Source organism: Xenopus tropicalis, chromosome 9, assembly GCF_000004195.4.
Source record: "Xenopus tropicalis strain Nigerian chromosome 9, UCB_Xtro_10.0, whole genome shotgun sequence".
Lineage (NCBI taxonomy): Eukaryota > Metazoa > Chordata > Amphibia > Anura > Pipidae > Xenopus > Xenopus tropicalis.
Window position 1 is genome coordinate 64,421,058 of NC_030685.2, and position 6,182 is coordinate 64,427,239.

The following is a 6,182-nucleotide window of genomic DNA, read 5'->3' on the forward strand; positions in this document are numbered from 1 at the left end:
CTTTCTAGCTAACACTCATTTTATATTTTCAGTAGTTTTAAAGATATCAGTTAGTTTAACTGATATTGAAAGTAATTAGTGTCCCTTGTTTTTCTCTGCTGCAGTAGAGTTGGTGCCGGCCATGTATGTAAGAGCTCCCTGACACTGATCACTACCACAGTCTGTGCATAGCATGTTAAAGGACAAACCTAGAGGCCACCAACTACACTCTGCTACTTTCGGTGCAGATTATAGAAGCCCTTTTGATTCAGTTTGGTGGCCAGTGGGGCTTGAACTGATAAGAAATAACCAGGGGGTGAGTAATTCTTTTTTAAAGGAACAGTACCACCAAGAAATGAAAATGTATCAAAGTAATTAAAACATAATGTTGCCCTGCACTGGTAAAAGTTGCGTGCCTGCGTAAGAAACCCTACTATAATTATATAAATACCCTGCTGTGTAGCCATGGGGACAGCTATTCAAGCTGGAAAAAGGAGAAAAGGCAAAGTTGACATAGCAGATGCTAGATAAAACACCATTGCATTCTACAGGACTTATCTGTTATGTAACCTGTGCCTTTTCTCCTTTTTTCTAACTTGAATGGCTGCCCCCATGGCTACACAACAAGGTATTTATATAAAGTATAGTAGAGTTTCTAAAGCAAATAGACCAGTGTTACCAGTGCAGGTTAACAGAACATTATTTTAATTACTTTAAAACACATTCATTTTTTGGTGTTACTTTTCCTTTAAGAGCAAGTCCAAAGAAAAATTACTAAGCTGACCAAGCAAATAGGACATCTTTTTTATCAATAAAGGCTGGCCAAGCAGTGCCAGGCCAGGCCGGCTGGGCGCTTTAGGCAACCCCGGCCGGCCACTTCCCCCCTCAACAAAAGCTAAGGGTCATGCCACAGTGCTCAAATATAAGTCCAATGCTCAGACATGGGATGTAATGAGGGCTGGGCCTATACAGGCCGGGGTCAGCCCTGATTGTCTGACTCAGCCCACCAATAAGGCTGATGGGGTGATATAGCAGGGATCCAGGTGACAATGAAATGAGTGCTTGACGGCTACTCTTCTGGCCCAGTGGGAGAGCAACCAGGAGGCCCCAGGATCAAACCCCTGGCAGACGAGGTACATGCCTAGCAACCAGGAGGCCCCAGGATCAAACCCCTGGCAGACGAGGTACATGCCTAGCAACCAGGAGGCCCCAGGATCAAACCCCTGGCAGACAAGAGGTATATTCCTAGCAACCAGGAGGCCCCAGGATCAAACCCCTGGCAGACAAGAGGTACGTGCCTAGCACCCCCCACTAGACCAATTAGAGATTAACCTTTTCAGCCAGTTGCAGGTTGATGCCTAGAGGTCCCAGAGGTCATGTTAGCCATCTTTTGAGTGTCAGGGACAGGGCTGGACTGCAGAGAAACTAAGCTTAGAGGTAATTACAAATAATCAAAACAGTATTAGAAAATGAGGTTATATATCATAGCTGATGTTACAAGACTAGTTTTTTTTTTATATTCATTGTTATCATTTTAACAACACAATGTAATGTTGATATAGTAAACAGAAATACAGTATGTTACCAAAGTGCAGCATAAACAGAAAATTAAAACATTACAAATAATTAAAAAAAATATATTTGAAATTACCAGAAAAGAAAAAAAGAGTCTAAAGCAGGTAAATGACAAGTGAATTTGTCCCAGCTGAACAAAAAGTATTTTGAGGGTATTACGGATGTTATTCCCAAAACTGATACAATCTAACCAAAATTTAGATACAGACTAAGAGGGTATTGCAGTGGAAAGGTAAGTAACCCATGGTAGGCAAATGCTATTATGTAAGTCCAGTCTATCATCTAAAGGTGACAATACATGCTACGATTACAATCTTTCCCACGATCATTGGTCATAGGAAAGATTGTTCATCCACTCTACTAACGTTAAGAGCTGAATCGTCAGATATGCAGGTAAACACAAAGGAATTCTTCACCCCTATCTGGCGATTCAGCATTAACATTACAATGTTTGGGCACCTTTGACAAGACAAAGCTTTTACCGATATTGGTTGCCTCTTTTCCCACCATACACGCACTGTTTATCATACAAAACTTTGTTTCGCACAATAATATTGGTGCGTGTATGGCCACCTTCAGAGAGCATTGATTTGTTAGAAAAAAATTGTCTGTTATACCATTACCCAGTGTGTAGCGGCGAGTATCTTGGCAACTAATAATTATTGCTGTGGGAGCAGGTTAGGGTGAGGGAGTAACAACAATGTTATTTCTATGGTAATTTGGATGGGTATAGAAATAAGTTGCGAGATAAGCTGGGATACTTCAGAGAGCAGAAACAATAGGGCAATGTTACCATGCATGTAAATAGTCTCCTCTATTAGGACAATCCCTAAAGCAAGTTGAAGGGACACTTGGATCTATAGTATCTTTGTGGATAGGGGTAAAGCTGGCCATACACGCACCGATAATATGGTACGAAACCTCGTTTCGTACGATATTCGGTGCGTGTATGGCAAGTCGGCGAGTCGACCGGTATCGCAGGAGGCTGCTGATATCGGTCAACTCGCCGATCGGCCAGGTCAAAAGATTTTGATCGGGCACCATAGAAAGCGCCTGAGCAAAATCTGCTGTCAGGGCTGAATCGGCAGAAGGAGGTAGAAATCCTATTGTTTCTACCTCCTTATCTGCTGTTTCAGCCCTGAAGGTTAGTGGCGGGTCTGACGATCGCAGATCGCCACATGTGTGGCCACCTTAAGATACCAACAATATGTTACTTCAGAACTAATTTCTTTAACTTCTACATTAACTTCTACTGAACTGGATCTCCTAAACTTTGCTGCTGCTTCCCGTGGCACCAAACTCTGCCCCCCGTTACAGGGCTAATTTTAATACATTTTAATATAGTGTACACAGGTTTTATGCTGCCATGTAGATGTATTTGTGTCCAGTCTGCCTTAGGCACCCAATTCTGAATGCCCCCTCCCCTCACAGATTGGTGCATGTACAGTACAGTCTACACACTGTGGAACAGAGGGGTACCCCCTACCCCTCAGCTCTGCCATCAGACTTAACCAAAAGTAATGGTAGCAGCTTGGCGGATTTTTTTCCATGTAGGCACTGCCCTCCAAAAGATGCCAATGTAGATACAGGCTCTCAAGTGCCTATAAATAAAATACTGCTCTGTATGTAATGTTAAAGTGAATAAATGAGTAACTGGTGTTGTATTGTGAAATGGTCCTTAGGCTTGGGTAACTGGCCCCAGCCCAGAGCATGTGCTGTAAACATCAGAAAAGATGAAGAGAAACTGTGGGCACCTTTGAGGACACATACCTTCACCGCTAAAGGGTCATGGTGGCTAGTAAAGTAGTGTAGCCTAATTTAACCTTAGATCTCCTTTCATTTATTGAATCTTATGTTCCATTCTGTAACTTGATAAAAAATATTTTTTGCTGCGTTTTACTTCTCATTTAGACTTTTTGGAAATTGATTTTTTAAACCCAACACAAGAATATGTGGCCACTGCAAGAGGCAATACATCAGAACAACTACAAATGCTCATCTGTATTTATTGTCAGACTGGGGTATCTTGGGCCCAGTGGGGGCTGTCTCCCCAAGGGTTCACAAACCTCTCCCTGCCATGTACCCTCCCCCCCCCCACCTATTCTTGCTGCTTCTGCAGGGTGCTATGAAAGTTCAGGCAGGCACCAAGCTGCTTCCCCTGCCCTACAGATTGCAGGCAGTTATTTAGGACTTCTTCCCGTGTCCCACTGGACCAATGATTCCTTGGAAACCCTTTAATAATGTAAATGAAATTAGTTCTTAAGCATGAACTCACTCGTGTTCTGTAAAGAAGTTTGTCTTTTCCGCAGTTTCTGAACCACATGCAATTTTATTTTTCTTTTCACAGCATTCAACTTATGGTGCCTGCTGGCTTCTCATTTAGCTCAGTAAGCTTTCACCTATCTCAAATGTATCCCCGGGGTTACAGAGATTGTCACCAAATAAATGAGTCTAGTGGGTTGTTCTGCAATTAGAACTGTGATCCCTGATATTTGGGTCACTTGCACCATTTGCTGCACATCACGGAAAACCATTCTACAACATTAAATGTACCCGAAGTCAGAAATGAGTATTTGCCCCAACGAAAGCACTGAAACCGTTTGCACTGCATTCAGTATCAGTCATTTTATTTATGTTTGCCTTGAAAGCTTTGGGGGTCTGAAAGTTCTGTATTTCGCTCAGCAGTCTAACTACAAATTAGTAGAGCCCTGAGCAAAGATTGGATGCCGAGTGCTGTTTTGTAAGCACTTGTGTTGCATTATTCGCCCAAATGCCAGCTTAAAGTGACATGGGAACATCAAAGATTTTTACAAGAATGTACCAGTATCGCTCTAAAAAGTTTCTTTGTTTTTAATTACTTTAAGACTAAATACTTGTTTCATTTGGGTTGGACTATGTGTGTTTAGTTATGGCTGCTGCATTAAAGCAAAGCTTGGGGGCAGGATAAAAAGGAGTATTGAGGTTCGCAATGCTTCCCAACCGGATGTCTGCTGCAACAGAAACCACACAAACAAGTAGTTCTACTCACTTCTTCACAGCCAGAGGCCCAACGCATGCACCCAAGCTCCTTATTTGTTCATGGGATTATTTTTGTTTTAATTAATGGACAAGGAAAGCTTGGAAGTCGTTATGTTGGGCCCTCTTAACCATGGATTTAATTGCAAAGTTTATTCCCAGTGCTCCTTTTAGACTAAAGATATAACAGGCCAGTAAATTGTAAAGCCTTAAATTCCAAGCCTCCTTACACCAGACTTGCAGATGGGCAGCATGCTGAAAGTTTCCCAAATGTAGTATAGTATTCTGTGCATGCACAAGTCTAAAGTCTGTGCAAGTGATGCTTGGAAAGTAGAGAGAGTGGTGCTGCTTTAGAAAGGTTTTTTACCTACAAAGCAGCACCAGCTGAGGCATAAACTCAAATTGAATTAACTGACCGTGCACAACATATTGGCAATTCCAGGAAATTTGGCTTTCCCTGTCCTTTAAACATATTTCGCCTAGCTCCAAATATCAGTTCACTTTTACCCTTTTGTCTGATTAAATTCTTGCTAGCGCAAATTGCACAATAACCTCAATGTGAGAAATTTTGCATCAGTAACTAATTTTGTAATACAGAACTTTACAGTAATACAGGTATGTGATCTATTATATGGAAAGGCCCATGTTACAGGAATGCCATTGTAAGCCCTTTTTCTAGGGACCAATTTACTAAAACTGGCCAAATTAAAGAGTTGTGAAACTGCGACTTTCAAAATTGTTGCACCAAAACCTCTTCCGAAAACCTTTAAAGTTTTGAAACAAAGGATCCTCCAGGGAAGTGACATCTGCCATTGGCTTCTCCATGTCAACAAGTTTTAGCTGGTGAATTGTCAGATTTTTAGCAGTTCTGTTGTAGTAAATCTTGAAAGTTTGTAAATGGACCCCTAAATTTCTTCTGTAATACACAAATAAAGGGATAGTTCACCTTTAAGTTATTTAAATATACTATAGAATGTCCTATTCCTAGCAACTTTGCAATTTTTTTTTTTCAATAGTTTTTAGATTTGCCCTCCTTTTTTTAAATCTTTCCAGTTTTTAAAGGGGGGGGGGGAGATCACTGACCCCCACAGCTAAAAAGGATTTACTCTGTATTGTAACTTTTTATTTCTTATCTTTCTATTCAGGCCCCCTATTAATGCCAGTCCCTTATTCAAACCACCACCTGGTTGCTAAAGTAAACAAGACCCTAGTAACCAGATAGCTGCTGAAATTGCAAACTGGAGAGCTTCTGAACAAACAGCTAAACAAAAAACAAGCCAATTGAAAATTTAGAATAGAATTCAGAATAGGATTGTCTACAACATTATACTAAAAATCAATCTTAAGGTGAATAATGAAAGGACCACCCCTAATAAAATTTCAGCCTACCTCATGGCAAAAATACCCCTGGAGACACAAGCCTGTATATGGGGGAAAAAAAAAAAAAAAAAAGTAGAAAAGCTAACCAGCAACCTATTTTATACATCTAGTGCTGGTGGCCCCACCACTACTAAGAAAGCCCTGCTTGGACATTTGTGCTGCATTCTTCTTTTAAATTGTTAAGAATAAGTTTAGGCTTGGACAAATTTTCTGCAAAGAATTCCACAGAACCA